Genomic DNA, 20,124 nt, shown 5'->3' with positions numbered 1-20,124 from the left:
CACAGATAAACAGAAATTAAGAGAGTATGCCAACAAGAATCCTGCCCTTCAAGAAATACTAAAGGGAGTTCTTCAAGAAGAAAGAAAAAAACAAGAGAGGCAGAGTTGGAGGAGAGTGTAAGAACAACTAAAAAGACAAAAACAAAACAAACAGCACATGAAAAACACAACTTGAAAAGAAAATACGGCTAATAAAAGTAACTCCTTGAAAGTAATAACACTGAGTGTCAATGGATTAAAGTCACCTGTTAAGAGACACAGATTAGAAGAATGGATAAGGAAATATGACCCATCTGTATGCTGTCTTCGTGAAACACATCTTAGACCCAGGGATTCAAGGAGGTTGAAAGTCAACAACTGGAAAATGATCTTATAGGCAAACAATAACCAAAAAGGGCTGCAGCAGCTATATTAATATCGGACAAAATAGACTTCTTAAAAAAATTATTGAACTATATCATTCATACATAAACAATAAGTGTATAATAGTTGTGAACTTACAAAACAAACATATATAACATCTCACTGTACCACCAATAAACTTGCATTGATTTTAAACTTTTTAAACTAATAAAGAGCATTGTCAAAATATTACTACTAAAATAGTTTTCCCCTAACCAATCCAATTGTTATTATCTTTATATCATTTATATATGAACATACATAAACAATTAAGTGTATAGTAAAAGTTGTGAACTTACAAAGAAAACATGAATAACATCACACAGGGATCCCATACATCAACTCTCCACCAACACCTTGCATTGTCATGAGAAGTTTGTTACAAACTATGAAAGAACACTGTCAAAATCTTACTACTAATCATAGTCCTTATATTAGTTTGGTGTGTTTTTCCTCTAATCCACCCTATAATTATTTTTACATATATATTTTTTATGACAGAAGTTGTAAACTCATAAAACAATTATGCACATGTGCAGAACTCCCAAACAATACCCCTCTACCAATACACCACGGTGTGTCATTTGCTACAGATAAAATAATATCACCATGTACATAGTGTACATCTAGCTCATATTCTCCACACTGTCTCAGTATCAACACAGCACATCATCTGCACAGACAGAAGAACACTACATCATTACTACCAACACAGTCCATAGGTCATTCCAGCTGCACTTTTCCCATGCCTCTCCACACTCCCACCTCCCCGCAGCAAAGACACATACCTGCTCCAGTTAACAAAGGACACTCTTGCATCCGTACCATCAACCACAACTCTCACCCACCTCGCAGCCCACCATGCCACCCAGCTCCCAGACCACTCTCAAGCACTCTGTCAACTGGCACCCACACAACCAGACCACCATTTTCAGTCACATCCCCATTTATAAACTAGCTGTTACTCACTGTGTGTTACCATCCACTGTATACATTTCCACAATTTTACAGTAAAGCTAATTAAAACTTCTACATATATCAAACATCAGTAGTCCACTCAGGCCTCCTTTTATCTCCTTTAAGAATCCACCACCCACCACCAGGTCTTGAAGATATTTTCCAATAATTTCTTCTAGAAGTTTTATGGTTATTGCTTTTATTTTTACTTTTTTGATCCATTTTGAGTTAGTTTTTGGATAAGGTGTTATACAGGGGTCCTTTTTCCTTCTTTCAGCTTTGGAGGTCCAATCCTTTCAGCACCATTTGTTGAATGAATTGTTTTGCCAAAGCTGTGTGAGTTTGACAGGCTAGTCAAAAATCACTTGACCATACCTGTGAGGATCTGTTTCTGAACCATAAATTTGGTTCCATTGGTCTATTTTGTCTGTCTTTAAGTCAGTACCATGCTGTTTTTACCACTATAGGTAGATATTATGATTTGAAGTCTGGAGATGAGGATTCACTTTTCCTTTTTATGAAAGGCTGGCTATTCAGGACCCTTTACCCTTCCAAATAAATTTAATAATCATGTTTTCAATTTTTTTCTTTAATGCTGGTGTTATTTTCTTCAGGATTGCATTAAATCTGTATATTAATTTGAGTAGAATTAACATCTTAATGATATTCCATGAGCATGGAATGTTCTTCCAGTTATTTAGGGCTTTTTAAATTTGTTTTCAAATTGAGTTGCAGTTTTCTGAATACAAGTGCTTTACATCATTGGTTAAGTTTATTCCTGACTATTTACATTTTATCTGTCTTATTTTATTTTCACCACTCTTTTGACAATTTTAGTTTCTTTCATTGATATAATCTTCATTTCTAGACTCTCTTCCAGGCCTCTCTCTCCTGTCTTTTCTTTCAGGCTCTAGCACACCCTTTAGTATTTCCTGAAATTCTGGCCTCTTGCTTAGAAATTCTTTCAGTTTCTGTTTATCTGTGAATATTCTAATTTTGCCCTCATTTTTGACAGACAGAATTGCTGGATATAAGATTCTTGGCTGGAAGTTTTTCTCTTGTAGTATCTTAAATAAATCAGACCGCTTTCTTCTTGCCTCAATGGTTTCTGGTGAGAAATCAACACTTAATCTTATCGGATATCCCTTATAAGTTATGTATTGCTTTTCTCTTGCTGCTCTCAGAATTCTCTCTCTGTCTTTGGCCTTTGAAATTCTGATGAGTATGTGTTTTGGACTTGATCTATTTGGATTTTTTCAGATGGGAGTATGTTGTGCTTCTTGGACAGGGATATCTATAACCTTCCATAGGGTTGGGAAATTTCCTACCATTATTTCTTTAAATATTCCTTCTGCCCCTTTTCCCTGCTCTTCTCCTTCTGGGAAACCCATGACACATATGATTGTATGCCTTTTGCTATCATTTAGTCCCACCTTGTTCAATTTTTTCCATTCTTTGCTTCATCTGTTCTTTTGTATGTTCACTTTCAGAGGTCATTTCTTTAAGCTCACCAATCCTTCTTCTGTCTCCTCAAATCTGCTATTATATGATTCAAATGTTTTTTAAATTTCATTAATTGCACCTTTCATTCCCATAAGATCTGCTATTTGTCTATGTATGCTTTCAAATTCCAAATTCTTCTTTGTGCTCATCCAATGTCTTTTAATATCCTTAATCTCTTTAGCCATTTCATTGAATTTATTAAGGAGATTTGTTTGGACATCTATAATGAGTTGTCTCAACTCCTTTATGTCATCTGGAGGCTTATCTTGTTCCTTTAACTGGGCCATAGCTTCCTGTTTCTTGGTGTGGATTGTAATTTTTTGTTGGTGTCTTCACATCTGGCTTCCTAGAGTATTTATTCTGGGTGCAGTTTTTCTCTTTGGTTTAGGGCTTCCTATCATTTCTTCCTTGCTGGTGGTGCAGTAGGAGCCAAGCATGTAGTTGGTGCTCTATGCTGTGGAGGCTCAAGCTGCCCTCATTGCTCCAGGGACCAATGAAGCTTCTTCCAACTTTCTCTTTTACCAGGAGTAGGGACAGAGTCACAACTATGTGAAATAATCCACATGTAAGCCTAGACTCCAGTTGCCCAGAGAGACTGATAAAGCTTCACATTCCTTCTCCCCTGTCTGGGGCAGGGATGGAGCTTTAGGTTTTGGCAGCAATCTATGCAGTGCAGGTCCAAGATGACCACAGTTGCCCTGGTAGACTTCTGATTTTCAATCTCTGACAGCCAAAGTTACCTGCAGTTATCTATATAGGCTGGTGCAGGGCTCCTCAGCCTCCTCCCCACCAAAGGTGGGGCTGAAGCCTAGGCTAGGGCTGCAGGCTGATCTGTGTGAAAGAAACTGGTTCCTGCTGACACTGAGAGTTTCAGTCAGCCCGGCTTCCTGTAAGGCTGGGGACAGAGTCAGAATGGCCTCTTTCTGACTTGGGCTGGTTCACACATCCCTGTTCCCAGGATTATCTCTTAGCCAGCCAAGTCTACCAATCAGTAGCCAAATTGGCAGCCAACCATTTCCTCCTCCACTGTTTCTGGGAAATGGAGCTTCCAATTCCCATCACATAACAGCTCCTGGGGTGGCTCATGCCACCAGAGTAGGATAATCACCAGCCTCCATTGATTGGCCGGTAATTTCCCAGAGAGGCTGGTGCATGTCCCCGCAGCTTCCTCCCTGATGGAGGTGTTACTGGGGCCTAGGCTAGACCTGCAATATGATCTGGATGGGAAGAAGATGGTCTCCACCAGCACTGGGATTCTCAGTCTGCCCTGCTTCCCCTTATGCCAGGTGCGGTTTTAAGATGGCAGCTCCCAGCCTCTTTCTGACTTGAAAGGCTCAAGCTTTAGCTGTTCTCAGGATTATACTGCAGCCCACTGAATTTCCTCATCAATAGCTGAAATTAGTGGCCAATAGTCTCTTCTTCACCCATTTTGGGGAAGTGGAGCTTTTGCTTCTAGTCACAGAACAGCTCCTGAGATGGCTTATGCTTCCAGTGGAGGATGGGCACCGACCTCCGGGGCATGGAGCACTCTACTTGTGATTCTTCTCTGCAGACGGGCAGTCTCCTCCTCCCGTTCCTTCAAAGATGTTGCAGGATGTTCTTCTGGTCTCCTAGAGCCCCAAAACTGATTCTTCAGCTAGCTCCAGAGAGCTTGGGGTGTTTGCTAACTGTCATGTAGCAGGAGCTGACTCTGGGAGTTCCTTACTCTGCCACCATCTTGCTGGTTGTCTCCAAAATAGACTTTTAATGCAAAACTATTGTGAGACACATAGATGGACACTACATATTAGTGAAAAGGATAATCTTTCAAGAAGAAAGAACAATCATAAACATTTATGCCCCTAACAAGGGTGCTCCCAAATATGTGAGACAAATAGTTGAAAAACTAAGTGAAAGAGTAGATGTTGCTACAATTATAGTGGAGGACTTTAATACACCACTATAACTTTGGACAGAATATCTCAACAGAATATCAATAAAGAAATAGACTTTGAATAATATATTAGAGAAGCTGGATCTAATAGACCTATACAGATAATCATACCCAAATAGAGTCAGATATGCATTCTTCTCAAGTGCACAAGTTTCATTCTCCAAGATAGGCCACATGCTAGGCCACAGAGAAAGTCTCAGTGAATTCAGAAAATTGAAATCATACGAAATAATTTCTCTGACCACAGTGGAATGATGCTGGAATTTGCAAGGGCCAGAGACCCAGATTTGGCTCCAAGATATGAAAGTTAAACAACACATTCTTAAACAAACAGTGGGTCAAGGAGGAAATCTCAAAAGAAACCAGTAATTACCTTGAAACGAATGATAATGATAACACCTCACATCAAAAGTTGTGGGATGCATCAAAAGCTGTGCTGAGAGGGAAATTCATAGCCATAAATTCATACATCAAAAAAAAAAAAAAGAAAGAGCTAAAATTGAAGAACTAACTGCACATTTGGAGGAATTAGTGGAAAAGCAACAAACTAACCCCAAAGGAAGGAGAAAGAAAGAAATAACAAAGATTAGAGCAGATCTAAATGAAATAAAAAATAGGAAAGCACTAAAAAAAATAAAACAAAGAGCTGGTTCTTTGAGAAGATCAATAAAATTGACAAATCCATGGCTAGACTAACAAAGGAAAAAAGAGAGAAGATGCAAATACACAAAATAAGAAATGAGAAAAGGTATATCACCACTGTTTCCACAGAAGTAAAGACTACCATAACAGGATGCTTAGAAAAACTTAATTCCACCAAGAATGATAATTTAGAAGAAATAGACAAATTCCTAGAAACACGTAAGCAGCCTACATTGACAAGAGAAGAAATAGATCATTTCAACAAATCAATCACAAGTAAAGAGATAGAATCAGTAATTAAAAACCTCCCAACTGGAGGGCGGGGCAAGATGGTGGTTGAGTGAGTGCACCTGATAGTCTCTCCTGCAAAGAAGCAGCTGGGCAGCATTAGAAATTCTTCAGGACCAGGCTGATTTGGGATTTTGCAGGGCAGGAGGTGTCTGGACATCGATTTCGTGGGAAGATAACAGAGAAAATTCGTGTGAAAGATAAAATTGAGGTGCTCTTACATGGAGTTAGGGGCTGCACGCGGGACACTCCCACCTGGGGTGGGCGGAACCAGGGCACCGGCACTGTGGCAGCAATTCCTGGAGGCTCTGTGGTACTGGGGAATTCATAAGCCCTGAGTGGGCAATTAAGGGGCTAACAGGGCAGGAGGCCTTCGCAAACCGATTTGGTGAGACAGACAGGAGTTTTTTGTGAGGCGGGGAATTTTTGATTTCTGACACGAATAATAGCGCTTCTGGCTAGAGCCCTGCCCCCAAGGCCGGCTGCTGATATGCAACGGCCTTAAATCGTAAAGAGATGTCACCAGGAGGCTATGCCGGGGGATTGCAGGGTGGGAGGTGTCTGGAAGCTGATTAGGGGAATCTTTTGTGAGGCGTGGGATTTTCGGTTTCGGACACTGATACAGTGCTTCTGGCTAGAGCCCCGCCCCCTAGGCCTGGCTGCGGATCTGCGGTGTCCTTAAATTGGCTGCAATATAGAGGCGCCCCCAAATGGCTGTTTTGGGGACTTGCAGGGCGGGAGGTGTCCTGAAGTTGAATTGGTGATACAGCCACAGAAGAGATCCTAAAGAGAGGGGGAATTGTGGGTTTCAGACACATAGGTCAGAGTTTACGGATGTGACCTCTCCCATAGTGCTGGCAGCAAGCTGCAGGGATCCCTGAAGGCCGTGTTGCAATGCGGTGCTCCCAGGCTCCCTGTTAACATATTTGAGGTTGCCAGGTCTGTGTCCCCTAAACCCTGGTTGCCCACACCCCAGAGACTCACACCTCCTGAGTCTGCAATATCACAGACTTTCCATCCCTGAATCCACCACACCCTGAGGCCCATCTGACGTCTTTGATTGTCCTAGCCCTCAACGTTTGCATTTTTATTTTATTTTAATTTTAATTTTTAATTTTTTAATTTTTAATTTTTTATTGTCCTGGTTGCTAATATTGCATTATTTCTAGTCTTTTCTCCCATTGTATCCCCCAAGGTCTTTTTTTTTTCATTTATTTAGGGTTTTTTTTGTTGTTGCTGTTGTTCGTGTTCTATATCTTCTTTTCTTTTCCTTACTTGTTCCCCTCCCTTTTCTTTACCCACCCACCTTTTTCTTTCTTTCTTCTCTCTTTTTTTCTCTCTTTTCTCTTGTCCCTCATTTTCTTCTTATTTTGTTTTATCTTAATTATACAATAGGTGCTGCAGGGAACACCTCACATTTGCTGGGTTTCCTCGTCCTCTGTTGCCTCATTTCTGTGTGAATTGATTTTGGCTATCTACGCTATCCCCTTTCCCCCACATCTTGATATCCTCCATCATCTACTGTCTCTCCTATATTCCACTTCCCTTTCTTTGATCCTCAAATTATCTAACTCTTAATTTCTAATACCTTTGTTTTCTTTTCTGTCTTTTATCCACTCATGAAACTACTGCCTTTCTTTTCTCTTTCCATCTCTTATGAAAACACTAGCTTTTTTTTTTTTAATTTTTTTATTTTTTATTGACTTTGTAATAATATTACATTAAAAATATATATGTGAAGTCCCATTCAACCCCACCCCCCCACCCCCCCTCTCCCCCCCCCCCAACAACACTCGTTCCCATCATCATGACATATCCATTGGATTTGGTAAGTACATCTTTGGGCACCTCTGCACCTCATATACATTGGTTCACATCATGGCCCATACTCTCCTCTATTCCATCAAGTAGGCCCTGTGAGGATTTACAATGTCCGGTGATTACCTCTGAAGCACCATCCAGGGCAGCTCCATGTCCCGAAGACGCCTCCACCTCTCATCTCTTCCTGCCTTTCCCCATACCCTTTGTCCATTATGTCCCCTTTTCCCAATCCAATGCCACCTCTTCTATGTGGACACTGGATTGGTTGTGTCCATTGCACCTTTATGTCAAGAGGAGGCTCAGATTCCACCTGGATGCTGGATGCAATCCTCCCATTTTCAGTTGTAATCACTCTAGGCTCCATGGTGTGGTGGTTGTCCTTCTTCACCTCCATCTTAGCTGAGTGTGGTAAGTCCAATAAATCAGATTGTAGGTGCTGGAGTCTGTTGAGGCTCAGGATCTGGCTATCACATTGTCAGTCCAGAGATTCAAATCCCTTAAATATATCTTAAACCCCAACATTAACTGCACCTCCAGCACATTAGCATGGAAGTCTTATGAAGGGAGATCCCATCTGAGTCCAGATTCATCACACATAAACACCATTTCCAAAGAGGGGCCATCTGCCCTGGTAGTTAACCCCATCGGCCATGACCATAACTCCCATGGGTCTCTTTAGCCCTCAAAGGAACCAATATCTGGGGGTTGTATCTGCTTTATCTGTCTCTCTGACTCTGCTCAGTTGTGCATGAGGGCAAACCTTCTGCCAGCCTCCAGACTCTTTTTTAGAAGCTTGTAGCCATATAAACTCATTTCTCCTTTCCATTTCCCCCTTACTTTAGGTCAAACAGCATTTTAAAGTCATGGTATTTTATGTAGACATGGATATTCTGCTGATCCGCATTGAACCTTCCGTATAAGGTCATTTTCCAGTTGCATCATCAGTTGGTAGTTGATAGTGGTCCCTCGTTGCCAGGGAGGCTCATCCCCGGGAAAACACTAGCTTTTTAATTCATACCATATTCCTCCCATATTCAGTTGACTACCTCATTATAGGTACTCTATTTACTGCTATAACACTACACAACTTACATGAATCAAATATCCATCCTCCCAGATCTCATATTGTTGCTCTGTTAACATTTATTACCAATACTACTTTACACATTTCCTTTCTTACACAATTGCCTTTCCCTGGCCCTAATACTTTCCTTCAAAGTGAACTCAGCCAGCAATAAGAAATTAGAATAGGAAGAGCAAAGTGAAAAAGAGAAGATATAATACTTACACAAAAACAACAGCTAATTAATCCCCAAGACTAGACAAAGAAGCAAAGGAACTGATTAAACCCATCAGGATAGAATGATGACCAGACAGCAACAAAAATCTACAAACCAAACCAGTAATCAGGAAAACATGGCTGAATCCAGTGAACAAACTAAAAACCAGAAAGGGGAGCAGAACTTCACACAAGTAATTAAAGATCTCAGAACATATATCACAGACAAATTTAATGAAGTAAAGGAAGAGGTTAACAATATGAAGACAACACTTGGAGGGGAAATTGCAGCATATGCAAAAAGATAACAGATATGTTGGGAATGAGCACCACAGTTCAAGAAATCAAAAACACACTCACAGCAAATAGCAGCAGAATAGAAGAGGCAGAGCAGAGAATTAGTGATGTGGAAGACAGTACATCAGAAATCAAACAAATAGTAGACTTGATCAATAAAAAGATAGAAAAAATCCAGCTAGGACTTAGGGACCTGAATGACAATGCAAAATGCACAAACATACATATTATAGACATCTCAGAAGGAGAAGAGAAGGGAAAGGGGTCAGAAGGAGTGTTGCAGGAAATAATGGCTGAAAACTTCCCAAATCTACTGAAAGAGACAGATGTACATATCCAAGAAGCACAACACACCCCAAACATCATAAACCCCAACAGGCCCACCCCAAGACATATACTTGTCAAATTATCCAACACGCAAGACAAAGAGAAAATTCTAAAAGCAGCAAGAGAAAAGAAAACCATCACATACAAGGGAAGCTTCATAAGATTAAGTGCTGATTTCTAATCTGAAACCATGGAGGCAAGAAGGCAGTGGTATGATATAGTCAAGGTACTAAAAGAAAAAATTTCCAACCAAGAATACTCTATCCAGCTAAACTAGCATTCAAAAGTGATGGAGACTTCAAAATATTCACAGATAAACAGAAATTGAAAGAGTATGCCAACAAGAAACCTCCCCTTCAAGAAATTCTAAAGGGAGTTCTGCAAGAAGGAAGGAAAAAATAGGAGAGGCAGATTTGGAGGAGAGTGTAAGAGCAACAAAAAAGACAAAAAGAGAAGAAAAAACAAACAAAATATGACAAACACAAGTCCAATCAAAATATGGCTAACAATAATTCCTTGAAAGTAATAACACAGAATGTCAACGGATTAAACTCACCTATCAAAAGATTCAGACTGGGACATTGGATAAGGAAATATGACCTATCTATATGCTGTCTACAAGAGATGCATCTTAGACCCAGTGATTCATGGAGGCTGAAAGTAAATGGTTGGAAAACAATCTTACAAGCAAACAATAACCAAAAAAAGGCAGGAGTAGCTATATTAATATCAGACAAAATAGACTTCAAATGCGAAACAATTGTGAGAGACAAAGAAGGATACTACATATTAGTGAAAGGGACAATTTCTCAAGGAGAACGAACAATCATAAATATTTATGCTCCTAAAAGGACACCTCTAAATACGTGAGGCAAACACTGGAAAAACTAAGTGAAAGAATAGATGCATCCACAATTATAGTGGGGGATTTTAATACACCACCATCAACTCTGGACAGAACATCTCAAAAGAGAATCATTAAAGAAACAAAATATTTGAACAGTATATTAGAGGAGCTGGATCTAATAGACATATACAGATCATTACACCCAAACAATTCATACATAAAAGAAGAAGAAAGAGCAAAAATTGAAGAACTAACTGCACATTTGGAGGAATTAGAAAAAAAAAAAAATACCTGCACATCTCATCTCTTCCTCCCATTCCCCACACCCAGCAGCCACCTTGGCCACTTTTCCCACACCAATGCCACATTTCTTTTCTAAGTTACAGAAGTGGAAATTCAGAGCAAGGATTTTAACTTGTTGTGTCCTTTGTGAGGAAATGGTATCTTCACATTTTGTCCATGCTAAGATGGAAATCAGGAAGCCTGAGCCTACTTTGCCCTCCTTTCACTCACTCACTTTCTCACTCACCAAATATACATCAGACTTATTTTAATTTGTAAGACAGCAAGAATTAACTTTCTAATTCTGCTCAAATTCTAAACAGAGCTGATGAGGTCAATAAAAATGATGCTGAGCTAGGAAGAAAAAGTCTCAGTTTCTTTGTGCACATGGTGGTAATAAGTGAGAGGGTGTGATGGTTAGGTAATGTGTCAACTCAGCTAGGTAATTGTGCCCAATTGTTTGCTCAAACAAGCACTGGGCTAATTATAATACAAGGACATTTATGGACTTTAATAATCAATGAATTTATTACATAGATGGCTGATTACATCTTAAATAAACCGAGGAGATTGCCATCAGCAAAAGTGAAGTTTTATCCAATCAGTTGAGTGCCTTAAAAGGGAAAGTGATTTCAGCATTGAGAGAATTTTCCAGCTCGACTTTGGACAGTTAATATTTCCTGGGAACTCATCAAGAACCTTTATTGGGACCCTGTTTTAAGTCTGCCTGCAGAATTTAGGGATTTGTGCATCCCCATGATCACAAGAGAGAATTAAAAGATACAATGATGTTGGCTGGCACCTCATAGATACTCTGTATACATCCCAAAAGAATGGAATGAGCTGAAATCTTTGAATTTGCAACTTAAGTGCCATATGAATAATGTGAAGTTTTCTATGTGTGCTCTGAAAGAAAATCTTGTTTCATGTAACTGCAGTCTTTAGATCTCTGAAAACGAGACCATTCCAAGGTCCACAGGATGGAGGAATAGAGTATGGATTAGAGTGGACTTACAGATGAGCTTCCTCAAATGTTCCTACAATTGCAGACACTCATTCATCAATGAGTAAATTCTCTGTACATTTCCCATATTTGATCACATTCTGCTTTACCTGGCCCCTTATCCACACGCAATGGGCAAGATGATATTCCAGTAGGGTCCACACAGGACGCTGCCAAATATCATGCTCTAACTCATATCAATACTAAGGGATTGTGACATAATTTTCCATCTTTAACAAAATTACAAGCACAGGATATTATAAAACATTGTTCTACCTATGGCCCTCTCGTGTCAGCACTGTTTGATAAAGGCACTAATCCCCGAGGGCTGGCTCCAAATCAAATCTGGCAAATGGATTGTCACACATGTTCCAACTTTTGGTAAATTGCAATATATTCATATTTGTATTGATACTTATTCTCACTTTCTCTGGGCTACAGCACACAGTGGGGAAATATTTTGTCATGTTCATTCACATTTGTGGTCTGCTTTTGCAGTTATGGGATGCCCTGCAGAAATCAAAACAGACAATAGTCCAGCTTATTCTGGCAAACAGTTTGCATCATTTTGCTATAAATATTCCATTGCTCATGTCACAGAAATTCCTTATAATCCTACAGATCAGGCCATAGTTGAACGGTCACATCATACCCTTAAGCAAATGTTATTAAAACAAAAAGGGGGAGATGATGGTATTATAATACCAAAGGACCAATTGGCAAAAGCTTTATTCACTTTAAATTTCCTTAATGTACATGATTCAATAATGCCTGCTGAATGGCATTATGCATTGAATAAGAATAAAGAAAAGGTATTGTGTAACTCAGCTGAATATCAGCCAATATATGGAAAGATGTACTAACTAACACTTGGCAAAAAGGAAAGGTTAAAGTATGGGGGTGAGGATATGCTCTTGTCATTACAGAAGACAGGGAACAAATTTGGCTGCCAGCTCAATGGATTAAAATGCAGATAGAGAAGAAAGAGAATTTTGACGATGATTTCTCCTCTCCTGATTATATTAATGGTAACTCTGGGTCATGCAGGTGAAATTTATACTTATTGGGCATATATTCCTAACCCACCTCTAGCACATGCTCTAACATGGAGAGACCCATCATTTCCTGTATTTTTTAATAAAACACATGTGTTTCCTGGGCCTATAGATGACAGACTACCTTTAAAACCTGATGAAGAAGGGAAGGAAATATATAATCTTACCCTTCCTTTTGATCATAGACCATTATGTATTGGAAAAAGTCCCCCTTGCGTGCAGACAAAAAATCAGACTGTGGTTATCAGGAAAAGTAATGGTACCAAATTATTAATAACTTTGTTTCTCTCATATAGTTCATTCATAACTAAAAAACAATATTATAATTGTCCACCCCGAGAACCTGAAGAGAATGAGGGATGGCAGGAATGCCATACAGGAAGAGGATCTGTCATTTTTAATGATTCCTATGGAATAGTGTGGGAAAGTGCTCCTATGGGGACCCCCAAAGAATATAATGGCAGATCTATATGGTATGGACTTAACAACAAGGGTCAACAAGTTAGTAATAAGCAATATCCTTTTTCAGAATCTCGATTCTTGGGTGAACAAGTGGTATATACTAACAATTTTACTATTTGGAAATGTAAAGGAAAATGGTTATCAACCCCTTGGATTAATAACACATAAAATCTTAATATACATAAGAACTTGTGGAAAGTATTTCTTGGAATTGCCTCTACTTATGAATGGATTGGTAATTAGAGTCAAACAGGTCAATATCTACAATTAAATCAAACCTATCAATTGAAAGCACGTGTCAGGGATCCTTTCATATTCATTACTGGGAAAAGAACTATAAAGGATAATGCCTTGTTTTATAAAAATGGTGCCTTGTATACATGTCTGTCAGAACGTGTGCTGCAGGATGGAGACACCATCACACTAGCCAGAAAATGATGAGGTATATGGATTCCTGCCCAAATAAACCAAATATGGCAGTCATCACCTGAAAGTCAGCTATTGCTTCACATGGTGCAAGAAATCCTGAAATGGACAAAAAGATTTATTGGACTCCTAATAATAGGTATAATGGGACTAATTGAAATCATCACAGCTGACTGCAACTGCTGCTGTCACTTTACATGAGACTGTTCAGACTCAACAATACTCGCATGATTGGCATAAAAATGTTAGTGATTTGTGACATAGCCAAGAGCACATTGATGAACAGTTAAATAATTGGGTTAATGATTTAGAATCAGCTTTTTTGCATATTGGAGATCAATTGTATAATTTAAACTTGTTAAGGGGATTGAAATGTGATTGGAATTAGAGCAACTTTTGTATTACTCCTCTTGCCTATAATTTATCTGATATAGAATGGAGAAAAATTAAGAGTCATTTGCTAGACCATAAAAATAATATCTCTTTGGAAATAATTGAATTACAAAGAAAAATATTAGAAATGTCTCAAAATCAAATTCTTGTAGTCAATGATAAGGATATTTTCTCAGATATGATTTCACATATTACAAAGTTTAACCCAGTTAATTGGTGGAAATCACAGCATTTCCCATCAGCTTTAGGAATAGGGCTAATCATATTTGTTCTGTTGCTCATGATTTTCACCTGTGCCGGGCAGTGCTTTCAAAGAAAACTGCAAAGCATAACAGCCATGGGAAATGCAAATAATCTGGTGCTAGCAAAAGCACTTCAATAACTTCCCCAAGTTGAAGAGCTTGGCCGGTAATCAATGACGGGTAAGACTCTCAAAAGGAGGGCAACCTAAGACAGGTACGGTCACCTCTAAAACAAAAAGGGGGAAATGTTGGAAACTGAGGCATGGTGGTCTCACAAAGCGAGGCATGCTGTTTCCATGGCTATGCTTTTAACATAGTAATGCAACAATTAAACCTTTCAAGTCAACAGGACAGAGCTGTCTGGGGCAGAGAGAAATACGAGCAAACACACTTTGTAGTTTGAAAGGAATACTAAATCTTTGTACTTTGAGATAAGTTCTTTAATTTATGAGTCTTGTTAATGTGTAGTTACACTGCTTGTTATCGCAGTAGTTTGAGTATATATAATGACACATGTAGAAAATAAAGTTGTCTAAGGAGTCATTACTCGCAGATCCCCTGATCCCAGCTCTCTCTCTTTTTCTTTTTCTCTTTGTTTCCTTCTCCCTTTTCTCTTTCTTTCATTCCCAATACCCTTTGGGTCCAAATCTCCAACACACGGGATCTCCACTGGCCCAGCATCTCATCCCAGCCAACACTTAGAATTTGGGAGCACCTGATGGAATCACTTCATCATTATGGACCCTTTCCTCTTAAAAAATTGTTCTCATGGTTGAGTGTACATAAAGGATCCCTGGAAGAGCTTGCTAAAAGTGCAGATTTTTGAGCCCCTTCCAGCCTTTCCCAAATTGCAGATATGGATTTTGGGGAAGTTATTTTTAAATTTTTACCTATGGTTGAAGAAATACTTGGGCTGGTGTGAGATGAAGAATTTTGACTGACCAGTTGAGGATTCTAAAAAGAAAAATGATACAGAAGCTACCATTAGCTATTTTTCAGTTTTAGTCCCTACAACTACATTTTATCCCTTCCCCCTAATGGTATTTTTGGAGAAATGATGGGGAGACAGGAGAGATGCAAGAAACGTGATGAATGTGGTTGTGGAAAAGACCTGGGCTTCCCTCAGTCACTCATGTAGTTGGCTCAGCACAAGGAGACTTGTTACCTACAGATACCTTCTGAGTTTTAGACTATTTAAAAAATGTCCAGCTGCAGGGGACTGCAGCAAGTTTTTAATATGATCACAGAAGCACTTAAAATTCTTCTGTGAAGTAAAAGAACAGGTGATTTTGGGAAATCTTCCATTCTGTTCTGGCCTATTTTGTCTGTCCATATTTCTTATTAGAATTTTTCTAACCTCAATGTTACCAAAGATTCTTTTAATAGTCCATTTCATGAAGACTAACATGGCTTCTGTGCTCTGAGTGCTGCTGTGTATCTCACTCTAACTTGAACTAAAAGGAAATGTGCTGTATACTGTACAGCTAGGTGCATGGAATATGTAAGGTCACAGTGGAAGTCTGGCCTCCCAGCCATGGGTCCAGCTGCAGAATCCAGCTTGAAAAGTTTAATCAGGTCTGTATTCCTGGCACAGGAGTAATGAGGGTCCACAGCCTGTGCTGGCCATCATGGATCCAGGTATGATCAAGACAATACCAGTGAAAGAATATTACTCTACCTTCACAAACTGGCAGGTACATAGCTTTTCCTTAACTCCCCCATTTATTCCTCTAGTCGCTTCATGGTAACATCTCCAATAATTATATACAAGTTCAAATCAGGAATATGATTTTGCAAAATTCTACATAGCTGATGTGGATTTCATTAGATTCAGGAGCATTCATTTATGTGTGCATGTGTGTGTGTGTGAATGTGTGTGTTATTGTGTGTGTAGCCCGATGCCACTGTATCACATGTATAAACTCATATAACTATCATATAATGCCTTTTATTTTATTTTTTTCTGCCTCCTTCCTCCTGTCTTTTCTTTTAACAAGGTTATTGCAGAGCAAGTGGTTCTCATTTCAATGAGACCAAATTACCATTAAAAAAATTGCTTTTAGGATTGTGCTTTTGTTGTTGAATCTGAAAACTATTTGCCAAGGAGTAGATTCTCAAACATTTTCTCCCAATTTCTTTCCTAAATGTGTAGTGATTTGTGGTACATTTAAGTCTGTGATCCATTTTTACTTAATTTTCAATAGAATGTGAGGGGTAGGATGAGGTCATTTTTTTACCTTGTGGGTGTCACTTTGGTTTGGCATCATTTGTTGGAAAGGCTCTACTTGCTCCTCTGAAATGCTCTTGCACAATTATAAAATGTATTGACCATATTTGCATCATCTGTTTCTCCTCTATCCTGTTCCATTGATCTCAGTGAATATCCCACTGCTAGTACTGCACAGTCCTGAACTCCATAGCTCCATTTGTAAGTCTTATCATGTAACTTCATTTCTCCACTTTATTATTCTTTTACAGAGTTGTTTTTCTATTTTAAAATCTTTGCTTTTTCCTCCACATTTAGAGTAAGCTTCTCTCTCTCTCTCTCTGCAGTAGCCCTTTTTGAGATTTTGAAAAGAATCAGATGAACCTATAGATAAATTTGGGACTGATCAGTGTCTTTGCTATGTTGAGTCTTCTAAACAATGAATACATTATGTCTCTCCATTTATTTAGGTTTATTTTTAATCCTTTCTTCAATATTTTATTATTAGAGTAAAAACATCCTGAACATATTTTGATATATTTGTACCTAAGTATTTCATTTGCTTTCAAGTGATCATTAATGGTCTTATAGTTTTTATTTTAGTTTCCACCTATTTCATGTTATTATATAGAAATGCAATCAATTTTGTATGCTGATCTTTTATCCTGTAACATTGCTGAACTCACACATCAGGGTTTGGAGTTTTCAAGTATTTTCCTTTCTTTTTTATTTTGCTTGAGATTTTAGATTTTCTATGTTTATATTTAGGTCATCATCTAAAATTAGGGGTAGTTTTATTCCTTCCTTTCTAGTCTTCAAATCTTCTATTTATTTTTCTTGTCTTATTGCACTAACTATGACTTCCAGTATTTTGTAGAGGGGAGTGGTAAGGTGGACATTTCCCCCTTATTCCATAACTAAGGGGGAAGTTATCAGTATGGTGTTAAAAGTAAGTTTTTATGTAGACTCTTTGTTAAGTTGAGGAAGTGTCCCCATTCTCCTAGTTTAATGAAAGTTTTTGTCATGAATAGGTGTAGAAGGTAATTCTTTGAAACTAAAAATTGCTTTGAACTCTAGGCTCTTCATCCACTGGGGATTATGAAATATTCTCTCCTTATCTGAAGATGAATATTGCAAGAGAATACGAACATTGCTGTCTCCAACATTTTCCACTGTAAAGCTCAAGGAGGTAAGAAAAGAAGTGGATTTTGATTACGAAATTGAAGAACAAATTCAGACACAGGTAGAAATAATGTCATTTTCCCTTTCAAAGGGGGTATTAAAATGAGTTTGCGCTTTCTAAAAATCATCTTTTATGGATAAATCAAAGAGACATACATGATTCATTATAAATGTCACATATGCTCCATGCTAGGTGAAGCTCAGCCCTTCCAGGCATCAAATCTCATTTACCCACCAGCAGTGCTGTGCTTTGTGTTTAGATATTCCCCATCATTGCCCAGTACAGAGATGTGCTGGTGAAGAAACTGAGGAGGGAAGCAGAAAAAGGCAAACTTGTCTACCTGAAAGAGAAGTGGGGGTGGGGTTGCTTGGACTTTAAACATGGAAACGAGCCCTCTCGCTGCCTGCAAAGAGTTGACATATCCACTGTCAAGTTACACGTGTGATCAAACCAAAGCAAGTGTGTGGGTGTTCAAAGCCAAATAAGCCCAAGAAGGGGAGGGTCCCATTGGATGACAGGGCAGCCAGGAGAGAATGGTCCTCCTTCTTGTGCACATGAGCCAGGAGAACTCACCTGCCTCATTGTCACCTTGTTTATTTGGGAAAATGTGCAGCAGTAGATTGTGGATGTGTGGGAGCCTGAATTGTCTTATCCTGAGAGTTTGAATTTGCAGACACTTCTTGAAGGTGCTAAGGAAGGATGGCAAGTGAAATTGATTTTAGATTTCCTTGTCTCTCTTTCTCTATTCAGTGTCTTTGGGGTCTAGAGCTTGGATGTGCTCACGAGCACATCATTTGGTGTGAACATTGATTCCCTCAACAATCCAGACGATCCCTTTGTACAGAAAGTCAAGAAGTGCACAAAGATTGATTTATTCAATCCACTGCTGTTCTTAATAGGTGTTTGCACCACTGCTTTGCTTCTATTCTCATTTTTTTAAAAACACAACCTACCAACTTTATTATAAATATATACACACAAAGCACTAACATGAAGCTGGGTTCTGTCAAATGAGGAAGGGCTATAAACTAGGTCTTTAAAAAATTTTTTTTTAAGATTTTTAAAATTTATTTCTCTCCCCTTTCACTCCTTGTCTGTTCTCTGTGTACTTTCACTGTGTGTTCTTCTGTGTCCACTTGCATTCCTGTCAAGTGGCACTGGGAAACTGAGTCTCTGTTTTTGTTGCATCATCTTGCTGTGTCAGCTCTCTGTGTGTGCAGCACCACTCCTGGGTGCACTGCACTTTTTTTCACATGGGGCAGCTCTCCTTGTGGGGTGCACTCTTTCCATGTGGAGCACCCCAAATGGGGGACACACCTGCGTGGCATGGCACTCCTTGTGCATGGCAGCACTGTGCATGGGCCAGCCCACCCCATGGGTCAGGAGGCCCTGGATATGGAACCCTGGATCCTCCATATGGTAGACAGACAACTCTATTGGTTGAACCACAACTGCTTCCCTTTTCTCATTTTTAATAATGTATTTATTAACACATATTTCATGTACCATGTAATTCACACATTTACGGCATATAATTTTGGCTTTCAGTGTATTGAAAGCCATGTGCCACCATCATAACAATTTTAGAACATTTTTATCACTTCAGGTGTGCCCATCTTATCCTTTACCTACCACCTTCTCTGTCCTCCTTATGATCATCCCTTCAAAAGCTCTAATCTACCTTCTGTCTCAACAGATTTTGCTTTCCTGGACACTTAATATAATGGAATCCAATAACATTCAGTCTTTTGTGACTGGCTTGTTTCACTCAGCATATTTCTGAAATATGGTTTACAAACTTTTTCTCACATTCTCTAGTTTGCCTTTCACTCTTTTGAAAGTGTTCCTTGAAGTACAAAAATGTTTAAATTTTCAAGATGTTCAATTTATGTAAGTTTCCTTTGTTGCTCATTGCTTTTGGTTTCTTTTCTATATGTCCACCACCAAATCAGAGATAGTAAAGACTTACTCCTTTATTTTTTCTAAGAGTCTAATAGTTTTAGCTCTTACATTTGGGACATTGATCCATTTTGAGTTAATTTTTTACATATAGTGTGGAGTAAGTGTCCAGATTTATCTTTTTGAATTTGCATACTCTTCTACTCCAGCAGGACTTGTTGAAAAAGCTTTCCTTTCCCCATTAAATGGTGTTGGCATCATAGTTGAAAATCAGTTGGCACTTAGGTTTATATCTGGAGGCTAATCCCATTCCTTTAATCTCTATGTCTATTCTTGTACCTTTATCACCTTATCCTGATTCTAAAAGCTTTATGGTAACTTTGAAATAGGCACTGTAAAGCCTCTAAATTTGTTATTCTATTTTTAAAAATCATTTTGGTTCTCTTAGGTCTCTTGCAATTCCATATTACTGTTAGAAGCACATTGTCTACTTTTAGAAAGAAGAGAGCTAGAATTCAGATGGGTATCCTATTGAATTTGTAGATCATTTTGAGGAATACTGCCATCTTGACTTTAATAAGTTTCCTATTCATGAAAATGAGATGTTTTTCCATGTATTTAGAATAAAAAATGGATTACTGTAGAAATCCAAATGAAAAGGAACATTACTTTCTGAT

General features: G+C 38.7%; 1 pseudogene; it reads left to right on the top strand.

The window, feature by feature from the left end:
- The window catches only part of LOC139437429 (cytochrome P450 3A12-like), an 88,431-nt pseudogene extending 68,680 nt beyond the window's left edge, over positions 1–19,751 (top strand).
- The last annotated feature ends 373 nt before the right edge of the window (positions 19,752–20,124 follow it).

The sequence above is a fragment of the Dasypus novemcinctus genome, chromosome 23 (assembly GCF_030445035.2).
Source record: "Dasypus novemcinctus isolate mDasNov1 chromosome 23, mDasNov1.1.hap2, whole genome shotgun sequence".
In the NCBI taxonomy this organism is placed as follows: Eukaryota; Metazoa; Chordata; class Mammalia; order Cingulata; family Dasypodidae; genus Dasypus; species Dasypus novemcinctus.
The sequence above is the reverse complement of the archived record's forward strand: the minus strand, read 5'-3'. Positions and strand labels throughout refer to the sequence as shown.